This window comes from Cricetulus griseus, chromosome 6 (genome assembly GCF_003668045.3).
Source record: "Cricetulus griseus strain 17A/GY chromosome 6, alternate assembly CriGri-PICRH-1.0, whole genome shotgun sequence".
NCBI classification, from domain to species: domain Eukaryota; kingdom Metazoa; phylum Chordata; class Mammalia; order Rodentia; family Cricetidae; genus Cricetulus; species Cricetulus griseus.
This window is the reverse complement of record NC_048599.1, coordinates 56,658,558-56,675,719: the sequence shown is the minus strand read 5'-3', so window position 1 is coordinate 56,675,719 and position 17,162 is coordinate 56,658,558. Positions and strand designations below refer to the sequence as shown.

The following is a 17,162-nucleotide window of genomic DNA, read 5'->3' as shown; positions in this document are numbered from 1 at the left end:
AGAGATCCTTTCCCATGTGCCATGTGAAAAGATTAATTCAGTAAGTTTCACTGGACTGGGGTGTGGCCTTTACTAAGTGTGTGTGAGGCCCTGATTCTATCCACAGCACCCACCTCCTTAAAAGAAGTGGGGAGAGGAGAGAGAATTTGGTTAAAAAAAAAAAAAGAATTTTGCTCTAAACCCAAAATCCAATTTTTACACAATTCATGAACATCTCAAAACCTGAAGCCTGCCCATTTTGATCCGATGTAAGTTGACCCCACAGGTAGAAGAAGGGTCATCTGGAAAAGGCAGTGGGCAAATGAATCACTCTGTCCTCCATGGAGCCACTGAGCTAGAGCAACAGCTTCATTCTGTTTCTGAAGAATCCACGAAGGAGTGGCAGCACTTGCTCCGCTGTGTCTTCACTCTGTCATTCATACCTCAAAGGCATTTTTTAATTTAAGATAAACAAAATCTAAAAGCAATCCTTTGAGATCCCCTGAAGTGCTCAGACACTATTATAACTCAGTTTCTGCTCCAATGTCCCATTAATTCCAAACAAGGAAAGACACCTTAAAGCCATTTCCAAGAGTAGCAAGAGATGCTATAGGAGAGTGACGCTGTGCACACCAATCCATGCCATGAAATAGACCAAATGAGAGTCCAAAGCAGAAGCAAGGGCCTTCTTATCCAGCACTCACAGCCACTATGGTTCCTCCAGCACAAGTCACTCTGAGCTTTGGTCTGCAGAATTGCTGCCTATTAACCAGGACCCTTCCAGTGATCGACTTCTAGAAGCAGCAAATGACCCAAGAGCAAAGAAAGATATTCAGCAAACTTCCATAACAGTTGTTCTCCAGAGAACAACAGACTGGGGAAGGTCAACCAAGGTCCTCAGTGCTTATTTCACAATGCAGGCCACGGTATTACACATGCAGTGCCCTCTCTTACACACAAGACTCCCAAAAGGAAGGCCACACTCTACACATGCACAGTCCTGAACCATTCACATGGTGCTGGCAGATGCTACACCTTAAGGAATGAGTCGTCAGGGCAGGGGCTGTGTGTGGCCTATGGTAACAGTGACCCTCTCTGGAATCACTCCCCAAGGCTTCTGAAGAAGTGTCACTCTTGAGAAGCATGCCCACAGAGGTTTGCTTAGTCTGTTTCTTCTCAATATAGAGTCACTGGTTACAGCTAATGCACAAGGAACAATACTCTATGAAGGAGAACGTTAGTGCTGGCATCCATGGGTTCAAACATTGAGGTTTGTAGCAACCTCTGCCTTTTGTATGACGTTCCTCAGAGGGTCTCCTTTCCTATTCACCTGCAGGTTCCTTTCTCTGATCTCATCTCCAGCTATGCAATCCTACCCTAACTATACAACAGGCAGGCACTGCCTCTGGCTCCTCAGCCCTGTCCTCCTCATCCACACCCTGCTCAAAGCTGTTCATCATCCCAAACACGGCCTTGATTTTCGCAGCCTCCTCACTGCTGGCGAATACTGTGAAGTCCTGGGTGAGCATCTTAAATGTCCTCTTCCAGAGGTCATTCATATGTTCCCTGGTGAAATCACTTCAGGAACAAGTACATCTTCAGTGCAGCTACACATGGTGTAATCTTTCCCCTATCACCTCAGTGTCTTCCTCTGACACAGCACCTGGGTAAAGGTCTCCTCAGCAGCAGCTTCTAAATGCTACTGTAATTCCTTCACATTTGGTTGTATGAAAGAGATGGCACTGGAGGAGAAATGCTGCTTTGCTCCTGGGATGAAGCTCACCAATAAAAGGAAGATTGCAGGAGTATGATCAATAAGCAAATCTGAAAAGGTATGCTACTCTCAGATCAGGAGTCCCCAATTCTGACCGCACAGATACTCAGGGGGGCCTCTTGGCAAAGAATCTAGATCCTGTACAGTTTCTTATTGCTCTTGCATCAGACAGTTCATGGTTACTGATGTGTCAAGGCTCGGGTTCTTGATGAGCCAACACATGAAGGACTTCATAGCTTGCAACACTACCTCTAAGCAAGACTGCTGTCCTGTCCAGAGGCCTTGAGCACTGACATTGACATGGCTTCCTTACAGATTCGGGTCCTTTCAAGTGTCCTTGTCTAGAGTTTTCATCCACACTGACGATTTACTCTGGCAAGGAAGTTCCTCCACTATCAGCGTATGTAGGGTTTCCAAAGCCCTTTACGGCAGCCCTTACAGACTCTCAACTCACATTATGTAATGAATAATGACTCTCCAATCATCAGGTCACCCAGAGCTAGCCATATATTCGACAATGTGGTTAGGTCCGTCTTTTCTTGCAACATCACAGCCTTTTTGTTCTGGCTGTGGTCCTCTCTGTGCTGAAAGGTGGGTGCTTTGGTATCTAATCCTAAGGTCATCAGAAGTTTCTCAGTATCAGATACAGGGCCTTCTTGAGTTTTTGCTGGTCTCACTGTGTTCAGTGAAGCAGACCCTCTACATATCCCAGCACTCGTTTCTTCCTGAAGCTCACAGGTAGGGTAGAATGGGACATGGCTGACTAGCCACCAACAGCTAGCACTAATCTCCTTGATCCTAGTCTTTAATCACTTCTAATTTCCTTGCCCAGTTCACTCAACATGGCCTCTTATGGCAATGTTAAGAGTAGATTTTATATACTTTGGGGTCATGATGAGCAAAACAACATGAGATTAAACCAAACAACACACACAAATGATCCAACCACTAGACAATAAAAACACAAGATAGAAGAGTCTGCTGCTATACAACGTGCCACATTGCTTCACAGTAAAGCTTTTAGTAAGTAGGAGTACACTTGAAAATGATGTAGAAGGAGACAGCAAACTCAAAGCACGAGCCAATTCAGATAGCTATTTGTTATCGAGTGTTAGAGACTGCACAGAGACTGCACACGAATGCATGTACTATGCTTTCCTAAAACTGGAAGCCAGATCTGTTTAAAGCAGCATTGCCACAAAGTAATGTTTCTCACTCTGACATTGTGACAGTGTATCACTAGGGAATAAGAATTTTTAAGCTCCATTATAAGCTTATGAGATCACCATCACTAACCATAAATTCTTAGGCAGCTCAAATCTATACGCATATAAGCACATCTAAGGCATGTATGGATAGATATAAAGCCTGTTACTAAACAAAGATGTCTAAGCACACATAAGACATGTATAAAAATTTACTATATACTAGCTCTCAGAGGTAGTATCAACTAATCTAAGATAAACATACCAGCCATTCTTTATGTACACTGCAAAGAATTAAAAAGCAGTAATAAAAAGTAAATAAAAGCAGCCATGTGTTTAAAAAGTAATGTACTAAAAATAACTAAGAATAAAACTAAATATTATGAAATATTAAAATTGAACAACGATAAAAGCAGCATATATCAAACACTGCAAATATGAAACTAAAATGACAAAAGGGAATAGTGAAAATAATAAAGATGTCTGTAGTTGAAAACACAGCTATAAGAATTAAAAGGAAATATTAAAGCTGTTGTTATTGGCATGTTGCCACTAATCTTATTTTTAAAATCCGAGAATGGGCATGATACACACCTATAATCCAAGCACTCAGGAGGCAAAGGAAGGGCAACACAAATTTAAATAAGCCCAGTGGCGATGGTGGCGCACACCTTTAGTCCCAGCACTCTGTGAGTTTGAGTCCAGCCTGGTCTACAGAGCCAGTTCCAGGTTAGCTAGGGCTGTTATACAGAGGGGGAAAAAACAATTTTAGAGATGGCTGAGTTGTAGCTCTGTGGTCTTGGGTTCAATCCCTACTACCACCAAATAAATAAACAAACCCATCTGGCTCAAACTCACAATCCCCCAGCCTCAGCCTCCCAAGTGCCAAAATTATAAGCATGTGTCACTGTGTCCAACTAATAGGAAAATGAAGGGTTTTTTTCTTAAAGAAATTAAGTACAACAGCTATAAACATTACAGAGTAACCAAGGGCAAAACAACATCTGTGCATGTAGCTGCCAGACAAAAGTATAACATCTTACTGTCCATAAATAGAAATACTTGATAGAATACCGTCAGTTCTCAAATTACCACAAAAAAACCTCAACAATAAAAATGGTACAGTGAATATGGAATTTGACAAGGTCATTCGAAAGCCCACACAGATGAATAAAGAACCACAAACAGACAGCTCTGAAGAACATAGTACATCATTGAAATGCTGTGGTTCCAACATAAGGGAAGATGAACAGACCAATGGAACAGAAAGAGGATTAGAACAATCAAGTTATACAATAGTCTGATGTTGTAGAGTTGCAGGACAAGTTAAGGGAAGGAAAAACTGTTAAATAAAAGGATCCAGGATAACTGGCTACACACAAAGCAAATGAGATCTCTATCCCAGGGCGAAATAAAAGTGATAGAAGAAAGAAAAACTTTCCAAAAGAAGTAAAGCACTGTAGCTGCTTTGGCTTTTTTTTTTCTTGATACAATTCTTGATTCTCAACAACCCTCCTTGTTCTCATCAAGGGCATCCTGTTCCCAGCACCGAATTCTCCTTGTAATTTGGAAGCTGTAGAATAGAGTGGGAACATCACCTTCTACCTTGTTATTAGACTTCTGGTGACTCAGCCTAAGATCAAAATTGGACCAATAACCACTGCACTTGCTGTATGGAGCTTTATTGGTGTTAGGGAGATGGCATCACTGGTAAAAGCACTAAATCCCTGGTACCCATATAAAAAGCTGGTGCAACAGTGCAAACCTTGAAATCCTAGCACTCCTGTGGTGTGGTGGGAGGTTGAAACAGGAGAACCAGCCAGAAGATTAGGGCCAGCTACCCAGAAGTACTCAATGTGGCAGCAAAAACAGGAAAGATCCCACCTCACCAAGATGGAAGGTGAGAGCCAGCTCCCAAAAGTTGTCCTCTGAGTTCCACAAGCATGCCATGCCACACAGACAGACCTCCAACACACTAAATAAACAAAATCCATTTTCAAAAGAGCTAAGTCATTTTTATACCCATTACACACATGTCAAGCCTCTCACATCCTGGTCTTTTTACCTCCTCCATGTGTAAGGAAGGCCTTCAGTCTTCCAGTTATTCACTTATCTGTTAAGTTGGGCCTGTTGTCCTGGACTGCAGTGGCCCTTACCATTATCACTTTATGTCATCAACTGTATTTCTTTATACTAAGTCATTCACAAAATGCCTCCTATCAAAGGATCATCTGAAGACTTGATTAAAAATGATCAGAAACCCTAGGGCATAACAGACACCTTCCTCTATTGAGTCATTAGTACCAATTCATTACATCAGCATTTTGCCTATAGTTTTCCTTCTGTCCTCCAAAGCTACCATGGGATGTGTTCTGCTCCATCTTGGCTTCCCTTTGCTTATTCCCAGGGTCTGCTAGATGGCCACTAAACCTGTCCAGGAACTGAAATGAGTCTGATATAATTTGGTTCCAGGGAATGCCCAGAGAAAGCAAAGAACTCAAACATCTCACCTTAAATGCTCACAATCCACTTAATAATAATTTTAAGCATATTTGTGAAAAATTAGCACAATTTACAAAGAGACAAAATTATGGAGACTCTATACTTTTATAACTTAATTACTACAGCCTCTATTGGGGACATATAATTATGAAAACTCTGTCTCTTCATAATGAAATTTTCTTCAAAATCCATCATTTCTGAAAACAACTGGTAAATCTAAAAATTGGCCTCCTCCGGGGTAAAAGAAAAAATTCTGAGGGAAATAAATGTAAGACTATCACTGAATCAGACAAATTACTTTGATGAAGCCAGGTTTGGCAGCACACGCCTTTAATCTCAGCACTCTGGAGGCAGAGATGGGTGGATCTCTATGTGTTTGAGACCAGCCGAGTCTATCTGGGGAGTTCCAGAGCAGCCAGGACTACATAGTGCAACTCCAAGAGACTTTTTATTGTCTCACAATAAAAATGTGAGGGTTAAGAGTGTGGTTCACTGATACAGCGCATCCCTGGGTTTAACTTCCAGGGGTGAAAATAAAATGTTTTCTACTTTGGCAGTTAAGAATACAAGAAGGTAACTTAGGATGCTTCATAAAAGGAGGTAAACAATGTGTTCTAAATACTGGTGGAGTTCCAATACTCGGCTCCAAAGATAATGAGATACCTGCCTGGTTACAAGGGTGTTTCTCACATAGTGCACGAAAGCCCTAGTACTGGAGGATAGAAAATATTCTGCCTTCGTCATGAAGCCAGTCTGTTGATCTTCCTGTTGAATTTGCCAGCAGTATAAGACTTCTTTTTTTAATTATAACATTTATTTGGGGGAGAGGGTGTCACTTGGGACATATAGGTCACTTGGGGAGGTCAGGGGACAACATGCAGGAATGAGCTGGTTCATATAGGTTATCAAACACAGTGGTGACAAGTGCCATCTCCTACTGGCCCAGGATTCACTGCTATCTATTCTTGGTGTTCTATAAATATGAATTGTTCCCCCTGGAACTACAAAATAAGCTATCAGGGCTGGAGAAACGGCTCAATGGCTGCTGCTTTTCAAGAGGACTCTGGTTTGGTTTCCAGTGTCCACATGACAGCTCACAATTCCAGTCCGAGGAGATCTGATGCCCTCTTCTGGCCTTCACAGGTGCCAGGCCCACACATGATACACAGATGTGTAGGTAAAACACCCATACATGTTGATGGGAGGGAGGGAGGGAGAGAAGGAGGGAGGGAGAGAGAAGGGAGGAAGGAAGGAAGGAAGGAAGGAAGGAAGGAAGGAAGGAAGGAAGGAAGGAAGGAAGGAAGGAAGGAAGCCAGCTACCTATAGATTACAAGAATGAGCTCACAGATAAATTTTTTCATTGGCCACAAAAAATTTAGGATAAACTACTTTCCTATTAAGCAAATTTTTAAGTATTTGATCACAAGTTAATTTTTATGACTCAGTTATCATCATCACTTAATTCAAAGACAAAAGAAACATTTTGTTTCTCAATAAACTACAGTAGAAGGATCAGAACACATTATTTATTTTTGTTAAGAAAATTTTTGTGGTTTTATTGTATCATGAGGCATTGAAATATCTGAACAAATCAATATCTGGGCGGTGAGGCAGCTGCTTTCTCCTTCACTTCTTTGGGTTACTAGAGCAACTTGTCAGTAGATTAAAAAACAAAATGAAACAAAAACAAAAACCGACAATCTTTTGCATTACTTAAGTCTTTCCAAGACACGCGCTGGCACAACACAAACTTCTCCTGTCAGATGCAACTAGTCTAGCATCCAAACATCATGCACAACACCATGGTGACAGAAGCGCACCGCACCCACTCTCACCTCGGCCCTGCTCATTTGTGTATGACATTTGGAGCATCTGGAGGAGTGAGATAGTATTGGGAAGAGGAGGGAGGAGGAAACAGCGTGAGGATCTGGTCAGGTGGAGGTCAGCCGAAGTTGCTCAGGGCAAGCCTGAACATGTCATTGGTACAAACCCAAGCATCGTTGATGCTCTTTAATAGAAACATCTGGTAGAAACCCATGATGGGATCTTCATCGGCCTTGAGCTGGCCTACAACCATGCTGATGATACAGCTATCTGGTGTAGGCTGATGGTCCTGCACTGTGGTACTATGCTGGATTTTCTGGAAGGGAAGGCTAGACAACTTCTCCACAATGGCAGTTTTCCCCTGGAACTGCTATCCTTCCCACATAAGGCATGATGCATCAATGTAAATTGCGCCTAGTTGGGTTCTGTCGTTATCAAATAACTGGTAGTAATGTTGAATAAAGATGGATCCAATCTGCTCCCAAATTGGCTTGTCTCCCATTCTGGAGAGTCACCCACCTCACCAAGACCCGTGGGGCTGGCACGATGGCGGCAGCGGCGGCGGCAACCCAGCGCGGTCTGCAATCGACTGTCCCTCCCCCCCTGCCTTCCTCAGAACACATTATTAAATATATTACTGGATAGTAGATGGTAACTGTGAGTCTCATTTTACTTTTTTTTTTTTTTAAGATTCTGGGATCAAACACAGGGCCTTGTACTTGTTGGGCAAGTGGGTATGTGATCACAGGGCGACACTCCTGTCCCAAGCATTTCCAATCACAAGTGAGAAACTGGGATAGGAAATTAAAAGCTAAAAACAGTGAGCAGCTACTGTGGGTGACTATGAAAGTCTGGAAGCACTTAGGTGTGCGACACAGCACGTGTTCCTCTCTGCCACTCTGCACCATTTCTCTTCCATGAAGAACTAAGCAAAGGTGAGTAAGTCATGTATGTGCTATGTTTACTTCTGTGCTATCTTCTAAGAATCCTGAGTAGAACTGGAGAACTGAAGGATAAGCAAACACCTAAGCTGTACAGAGAGAAAGACAGGCCGAAGAGAAGCCAAGGCTTCAGCCCAGCCAAGGCAGAGCCAGAACGTAAGCCACAAGTCTCCCTTCTTCACTGGGATTGCTCTCCCAAGTATGACTTGTTCTTTTCATTTTGTTTTGCTTTTCTTAATCATTTTAGACCCCTGATCATCATCAGACACCAAAATGGCATCTTACAGAGCCTTACAGCTTAAGCAAGACTAAAGACACACTGGACTCCTACAGTCATAGGATGTGGAATTGGAAGCGTCTTTTGATACCATCTGCCCTGCTATGGCTGTGATAAATCACCACAAAGAGAAGCAACTTGGGGGGGGCGGGGTTCGCTTCAGCTTACAGTTCCACATCACAGTCCATCACTAACGAAAGTCAGGAACTCAAAGCAAGAACCTGGAGGCAGGAACTGAAGCAGAAGACATGGAAGGGTGCTGCTCACTGGCTTGCTCCTCGTGGCTTGCTCAGCTGCTTTCTAAGAGGTGGCACCACTCACAGTGGGCTGGGCCCTCCCACATAAATCATTAATTAAGAAAATGCAACCCAGGCTTGCCCATGGTCCAATCTGGTAGAGGCATTTTCATAATGAAGGTTCTTCTCTTCCCAAATGACAAAAACTAGCTAGCACACTTCCCCTCCATAAAGCTGCCTCTTAAATATGAGACTTCTGAGAGGTTTGCACAAACTCCCAAAGTGAAGTACAAAATCAGAATTAAGAAATATATATAGGGGCTGGAGAGATGGCTCAGAGGTTAAGAGCACTGACTGCTCTTCGATAGGTCCTGAGTTCAATCCCCAGCACCCACATGGTGGCTCACAACCATCTGTTATGAGACCTGGTGCCCTCTTCTGGTGTGCAGATATATATGGGAGCTGAAGAGATGGCTCATTGGTTAAGAGCACTGGCTGCTCTTCAGAGGTCCTGAGTTCAATTCCCAGCACCCACATGGTGGCTCATCACCATCTATAATGAAATCTGGTCCCTTCCTGTGGCATGGAGGTAGAACACTGTATACATAATAATAAATAAATCTTAAAAAATATTTTTTAAAAAAGAACTGTCTATATAAGACCTGGAGTTCAATTCCCAGCACCAGAAGAAAGGAGGGAGAGAAGAATTGAGTTTTTCACTTCAGTACCCATCTCTTTTTTTTCCCCCATCATAACAACAGCTTTGGCTTAAAACCAAGAGCATTACAAATTGAAAGACATACTACTTTGATAAATTTTCCTTTATCATTGCATTTGTGAATCACTCTGGAAAAAGCTTGTAAATAATTAAGGCCTCCTCAGCACCTGATTCTATTAACCCATGACTGTCCCCGGCCTTTCTCTTACTTACTGGGTAACATGGATTGTGAGCAGGATGAAGGACACAGGAGAGCAAAACCCTGGCAGTGAGCTACTTAGGGGAAGAGCCTCTGTCCTCTTCACCCACTCCATGTGGTGGAAACTTTTACTGTCTTGGACCCACAAAGGACTTTCAGGTTCAGAGCCCCCTAAAGATCCTAACTACAACCACTTCTCTTTGCAAAGAGCCCCTGAGCCAAATGAATCCCATAGATCTCATCATCTGTTTAAAAATGTTACTCAAATGCACCTTATGGTAATAAGCCAAACACTCCAAACGCACATTCCTGTAACTCATCACTGTCACTACGCTACTTGGACTTCCCACTCATTTCCTTCAAATGACATCTTTCTAGAAATCCATAGGTTATCAACAACTAATAATGAGTTGATTCCCTTTCTGAGGTCTGGTTGATATGCAGGCAGAGGAGGAAAGGCTCATGGTTGGAACCCACCAGGAGACCCAGCGCTATTACTGGCCTGATCTTGATAAAGTGTTCTGAGAGAGAAAACAGCTTTCCTTTTCAGTTTACCAAGATTTAAAATACAGTTTTCTGGAGTAGAATCCCAGGGGGACTGAATAACTTGCAGTAGGTCTATCTCTCTGGCTTTGCTCTTTCTCTGCTGATTCTGCTAGACAGGCCAGCCTTTAAAGGCCTCCTGCAAGCATTTGTCCTGAGGTCCTTGTGCTCCAGGCCATTAGAGATCTGGCGGATAGCAAAGCAACACAAAACAAAATGCGCCAGCTACCCACACTAGGACAAACAAGAGTGGGAAACCATCATCTGTTGTGACACCATTCCCTGAGCGTGCGGTCAACATTCAACTCTGTAAACCCAGCATCTTTCAAAGTCCCCATTTCAAGTGACATCTTACTATTCAGTACTATATCTGCTTGTATACTGCCTCATAAAGGAAGTGTTCTCACACATACACACAATTACACAGCGATACACACTCATGTATTTACACACATATACACAGCGATTAACTGCTGGTGTCTGAGTGAAAACTAAGTGGGGATAGCAGGGGAGTTAGGGTTCTGAAAATCAGGTTCCACAAGGACGTATAAATGAAAGCTTATATAAAATATTTATTTCAAAACGGAATATCTGAGAGACAGATCCTTTTTTATGGAAAACTGATTTTGAGCAGAACTCCAACTCAAAACCCCCATTGCAGTGACTGCTGCCCAGAATCTGGAATGTGTTAGCAGATAACCCTCAGACACAATTCTGATAGCACTCTAGTTTCCAATTATGTTTAATAAGCAGCAGGGACACATGGTTACCAGGGATAATTCTGCCAAACTGAATGAGAAAGTTCAAGATTTAAAACGTGTAATTTGGTGAGCACATTTGGCCACTGATAAAATATAATTGGCCCCTTGTCTTTCATTTTAATCATCTTTATTAGAAGAAAAAATATTGCACACCAAAAAAGTTTCCCATTTGAAAGCTGCAACTTAAAATTGCATGTTCTATGGCTATGCAGAAAATCAACACCTGTGGCTTTGCATGCAGAGAGCATAACTTTCACTCTGGGGTAAGAGTACATTGCAAGCCTTTCCATGTGACTTAGAAAATGGCTATGCAGAACAGTCTGATAGAAGTCAGCAGTCTGGGAAGAAGCGCTGTGTACCTCCTCACCTACACCACTGCTACGCCTGCAAAGTCTGCTGTAACTGTGAAACTGGAGTCTATTAAAGGCTCCCAACTTCCATAGGAAAGCGTGCATGGTAAAATGTGGCTAATTTTAGTCTATTCCACTTCCTGGCATAGTAACAGCTACCCATTCCCACCTGTCAGCCCCAGGGCAGACAGCTGTGCACCTGCTCTGGGAGCAGCTGACATACAATTTTCAGAAACCAGGGTAGGCAAAAGGAACCAGCTCCACCAAAATGGGATCACAGGTTATTGCTTCTGATGACAAAGGTGCAGGCCAATAGGTAGGCTGGGAGCCATTATTGTTACCCCCCTCCATTGTTGCAAGCCCCTCCTCTTCCATCTGAAGTGATTTTCAAAGGACTTAAAGGAGCCAACACCCTTTTTAGTTACCTTTTTTCTTCCCTTTTCAGAAGCCAGACATTAAAGATCACAACATTCATAACAACTGCTCGTGGAGAACCAATCAGAAAGTGAACACACGCCCCGCTGGAAAGGGGCATGTCTTTAAAAAGACCTAGGAAGATGGATGTTTACCACGCAGGCTGACCCCTGGCAAATAAACAGCCTCCAGAACTTAAAGCAAAAACAATAAAACAGCAAGTGCTGGAGAGGGGGAGAATTTCTGAGAAGGGAGATGTTACATTGTTATACTCAAAGGTCTAGTTTTCAAAGAAAAAAGTATGAAATAGACTAAGAAATAAGAATAAAGTAGCAGAAATCCTAAAAACCCAAAATGTATAATTACTGACAAGTTTTTAATTCACTGGAGAGATTCAAATGTAGACTTAAAAGTAATAGGTGAAGCTGACATCAGGGCTGGGAGTGTAACTCGGTGGTACAAAGCCCTGGATTCAATTTCCAGAAAACAAAAAGCTGTAAAAGGGTGGAAATTATCAAGTCTTAAGACAAAAAATATAAAAGTTAAGGACAAATCACAAGTGGCTAAAGAGATGTCTCAGTGGTTAAGAGCACTGGCTGTTCTTGCAAGTACCTAGGTTTGATCCCAGCACCCACATGCCCATTCACTGACATCTGGAACTATAGATCCAGGGGGAATAATGCCCTTTTCTGGCCTACACACACACCAGGCACAGACACCATGCATAGACACACATGCAGGCAGATACTCATACACATACAGTAGGAACAAACCTTTAGAAACAATAGAAAAAGAAAACGAACCAAAGACATGTGTGACACTATCATCTGAATCAACTTCCATTTTGTGGAGACCCCAATGAAAAAAGAGAGCAGGGAAGAAAATGTCAAAATAATGGCAAAAATTCCCAAATTTGATGAAATACATGAATATAAATCTCCAAGAAACTCAGTGAACTCCAGGGAAAATGAACTCAGAGACACATACCAAGACATTGTCATCAAACCTTAGAAGCTGAAGATAGAAAGTCTTGAAAACGAGAAGAAATGACTTGTGACATACAAGGGATCTTCAATCAGATTATCAGGTATTATTTTTCTCATGATAACTTCATGGATCTAAACAAACAAAGCTCTTATATTCAAAATGCCCAAAGGGAAAAAAAAAAGGAGGGGTGATAACGGGTTAACTTGATGGGAGAATGCTCACCCAGCACACACAAGAGGCCAGGCTCAATTTTTACAACCTGTTTCTTTTTAAAAAACACTTCGGACATGCAGAAGATTGCAGATAGATCCATATCTGTCACCACACACAGAACTTAAGTGTAAATGGATCAAAGATCTCAACATAAATCCAGCCACGCCGAATCTTCTAGAAGAGAAAATGGGAGATACCCTTGAACGAATTGCACAGGAGACTGCTTCCTGAACATTACACCAGTAGCCCAGAGATTGAGATCTGCAATTAATAAATGGGACCTCCTGAAACTGAGAAGCTTCTGTAAGGCAAAGGACACAGTCAGTAAGACAAATCGACAGCCCACAGAATGGGAAAAGATCTTCACCAACCCTACATCTGACAGAGGGCTGATTTCCAAAATATACAAAAAACTCAAGAAGCTAGCCACCAAAACACCAAACAATCCAATTAAAAAGTGGGGTGCAGAAATAAGAGAATTCTCAACAGAAGAATCTGAAATGGCTGAAAGACAATTAAGAAAGTGCTCAAAATCCTTGGCCATCAAAGAAATGCAACTCAAAACAACTCTGAGATACCATCTTACACCAGCCAGAATGGCTAAAATCAAAAGCACCAATGACAGTCTATGCTGGAGAGGATGTGGAGAAAAAGGAACACTCCTCCATTGCTAGTGGGAGTGCAAACTTGTAAGACCACTTTAGAAATCAGTATGGTGGTTTCTCAGGAAAATGAGAATCAGTCTACCTCAAGATCCAGCAATTCCTCTCTTGGGTACATACCCAAATAATGCATGTCCATACAACACAGACATATGTTCAACCATGTTCATAGCAGCATTGTTTGTAATAACCAGAACCTGGAAGCAACCTAGATGCCCCTCAACTGAAGAATGGATAGAGAAAATATGGTACATTTATACAATGGAGTACTTACTACTCAGCAGAAAAAAGCAATGGAATCTTGAAATTTGCAGGCAAATGGATGGAACTAGAAGAAACCATCCTGAGAGAGGTAACCCAGTCACAAAAAGACAAACATGGTATGTACTTACTCATATATGAATTTTAGACATAGAGCAAAGGATTACCAGCCTACAATCCTCTTCACCAAAGAAACTAGGAAACAAGAAGGACCCTAAGGGAAAAATGCATGGACCTCTGAGAATGGGAAGGAGCAGCATATCCTGAGCTAATTGGAGGAATGAGGGTAGGGGAGAGGGAGCTGACAGAATGAGAGGAGGAGAAGAGGGGAGAGGAGGAAATGGAATAGCAGAAATGTTGAGTTGGGGGAAGAATAGAGGAGAGCAGGATGAGAGATACCATATCAGAGGGAGCCATTATAGGTCCTTATAATGACCTAGGAGAGATCTGGCACTAGGGAGATTTCCAGAGATCTACAAGGATGACATGAACTGACAATCTAGGCAATCTAGGCCTAAATGCCCTTCCCCTTCGATGAGACTGATGACTACTTTTTATGCCATCCTAGAGCCCTCATCCAGTGGCTGATGGAAGCAGAGGCAGACACCCACAGATATACACTGAACTGAACTCTGGAACCTAGTTGCAGAGAGGGAGGAATGAAGATCAAAGGGGTCGGTACCAAGCTGGTGAAACCCACAGAAACAGCTGGCCTGCAAAAGGGGGAGCACATCGACCCCAGACTGCTGTCTGGGAGGCCAGCACGGGACTGATCCCTGAACATGGATGTCAATGAGGCGGCCTCTGCACTCCAGGGGGGCCCTGGTAGTGGATTAGTATTTTTCCCTGGTGTAAGAAGGGACTTTGAGAGCCCATCCCATGTCTCAGCCTGGACATGTCGGGGAGGGCCTAGGCCCGGCCCAGGATGATGTGGTGGACTTTGGGGAGCCCCAGTCGAGGGCCCTACCCATCCTGGGGAGTGGAAGGTGGATGGGGTGGGGGAGCAGGTGGGAGGTTGGGGGGAGGGTTTGGGGAGGGGAGAGAGAGGGAGAAGGGATTGATATGTGAAACAAGTTTGTTCCTAATTTGAACTAATAAAAAAATTGCAAAAAAAACCCTATATCTGGTCCAACTATTGTTCAAAGGTATAGGAAATGCTGACAGTCCCAGATAAATAAAAGCTTGGATGTACACTACCACTAGATCTGCCCTGCAAGATATGTTTAAGGGAATCCTGCAGGTGAGAGGAAAGGACACCAGACAGTAACTCAGAAAGACAGAGACAGTATCCCCAGGCAGAATGAAGAAAAGAAAGATCGTCATGAAGGCGGAACCACTGGTGTCTATAATAGTGTTATTGTAATGACAGTTTGTAATGTCAATGTTTGTTTTCTATGTGGCTTAAGAGACATGCATTTTTTTAAGTAAAGAGACTAATGCATTTAAAAGCATTTGTTAGCTTACATTTCAGGGAATATAATATATAAGAATGTGATTCCATGATATCAACAACCAGAAAGCTTGGGAACACAAAGAAACAGTCACAGGACTGGAAATACAGCTCAAAGGTAGAGTAATTGCCTCACAGAAGGTGGGAAACTTTGTTACATTTGCTTATTACATCTCTCTCTCTCTCTCTCTCTCTCTCTCTCTCTCTCTCTTCCTCCCTCCCTCCCTGTCTCTCTCTCTCTCTCTGTGTGTGTGTGTGTGTGTGTGTACAGCTTGCTTGTGGGAAACAATTTTCTTCTGCAATGGGAGTCCTAGGGATCCAACACAGGTTGTCAGGCTTGGTGACAAGTTCCTTTACCCACTGAGCCATCTCATCAGGCCTGAACAAATTACTTTACATATTAAACTGCACACTCAAAAGACGGAGATTATCAGAATATATTAAAAACACATTATCCAACTATATGCTGTCTACAAGAGATTCAGACTAAATCCTAAGACACAGATTGATTGAAAGAGAAAATATTAAAAATAAAAAATTGCCATCAAAAGATATACCAAAAATCCCACACTTAAAAAAAGTATAGCAAAGGTGGTTAAACTAATGTCAAGAGCAAATAAACTCTAAACCAAAAAAAGGGGTCCAAGAAACAACAAGAAAATATATACTTTCAAATGTTCCAGTATAACAAAAACATATAATTATGAACATTTGCACATTTAATAGTAGGCAATCAGAATATATGAAGCAAAACTGACAGACTTGAAATAATTCTCCTGCCTTGTTCTATGAGGCCAACCAAGGCAAAAACAAAAACAAAAAAAACCATAAACACAATCACACACAAAACCTACAAACTAAGCTATATAGACTACACAGAACAATATGAACACTGATGCAAAATTTTTTAATGAAATCCTAGCAAATTATCTTTGGTTTCTATCCAACAGCAAATGAGGTATTTTTCCCCTTCAGTGCAAGGATGGTTCAACATTTGAAAACAGGGCAGTGCAAAACACCATTATTAAGGAAGTAAAAGAAAGAGTAGAGTGGAAGGCATTGGAGTCACAGTGCTTGCTGAAGTTCAGGCATTTATGGGAGCCTAGTGCAGGTGTTGGGTTCCAAACTCTGGTCCTCTGATAGAGCATTAGGCATTCTTGATCACTGAGCCATCTCCAGCCACTAGATTGTAAATCTTGTTATATCCACTTTCAAAAAGCACAATTAAAAAAATTTTTAAATATTTTAAAGAAATGAAGCAGCTACCAATATAAAAAAGACACAAGTACTCCTATTTGCTATTAATCTCCAAGTTAACTTATTTGCTTACACCTTTGGTTGCTAAGGGAACCAAAGATTTCTCTTTGACATTAATTTGGTTTTTAATCATACTTAATGATTTAAAACCATTCATTATTAGATATTAAATACCAGCAGACTTTTACAAGATAGTTGAAGTAAAAACTGCCTGATAAAAACAGGTTTTAGCAAACTGTTTTCATGACAAAACAGGGAACATTTTATGGATAAAGCCTTATTGCAATCCCTGTATCATGTCTCTCCTACCTGGACAGACAGACAGACAGACAGATACACACACACAGACACACACACACAAAAAAAAAAAAAAAAAAAAAAAAAAAAAAAAAAAAAACTTCACTATGTAATCCTACTCAGGTGAAGTTTCCAAAATAGGCAAAATCTATAAACACAAAGTAAATGAAACTAGTGAAGGAGAGAAGTAGAAGATGGTGGCTACAGGGTTCAAGGTCTCAACCTAGTATAATAAAGATGTTTTTAAATTGATTGCAGAGTTAAATACACAGCTCTATGGATATATAAAAGCCAATGTATCTTACATTCTAT

At 41.8% G+C, this 17,162-nt stretch overlaps 1 protein-coding gene and 1 pseudogene across 4 annotated transcripts in view; both read right to left on the bottom strand.

Annotated features, from left to right (window-relative positions):
* Window positions 1-17,162, bottom strand: part of Frmd5 (FERM domain containing 5) — a 273,476-nt gene that overhangs the window by 221,652 nt on the left and 34,662 nt on the right. The window lies entirely within an intron of this gene.
* LOC100752590 lies at window positions 7,403-7,890 on the bottom strand (annotated as a pseudogene).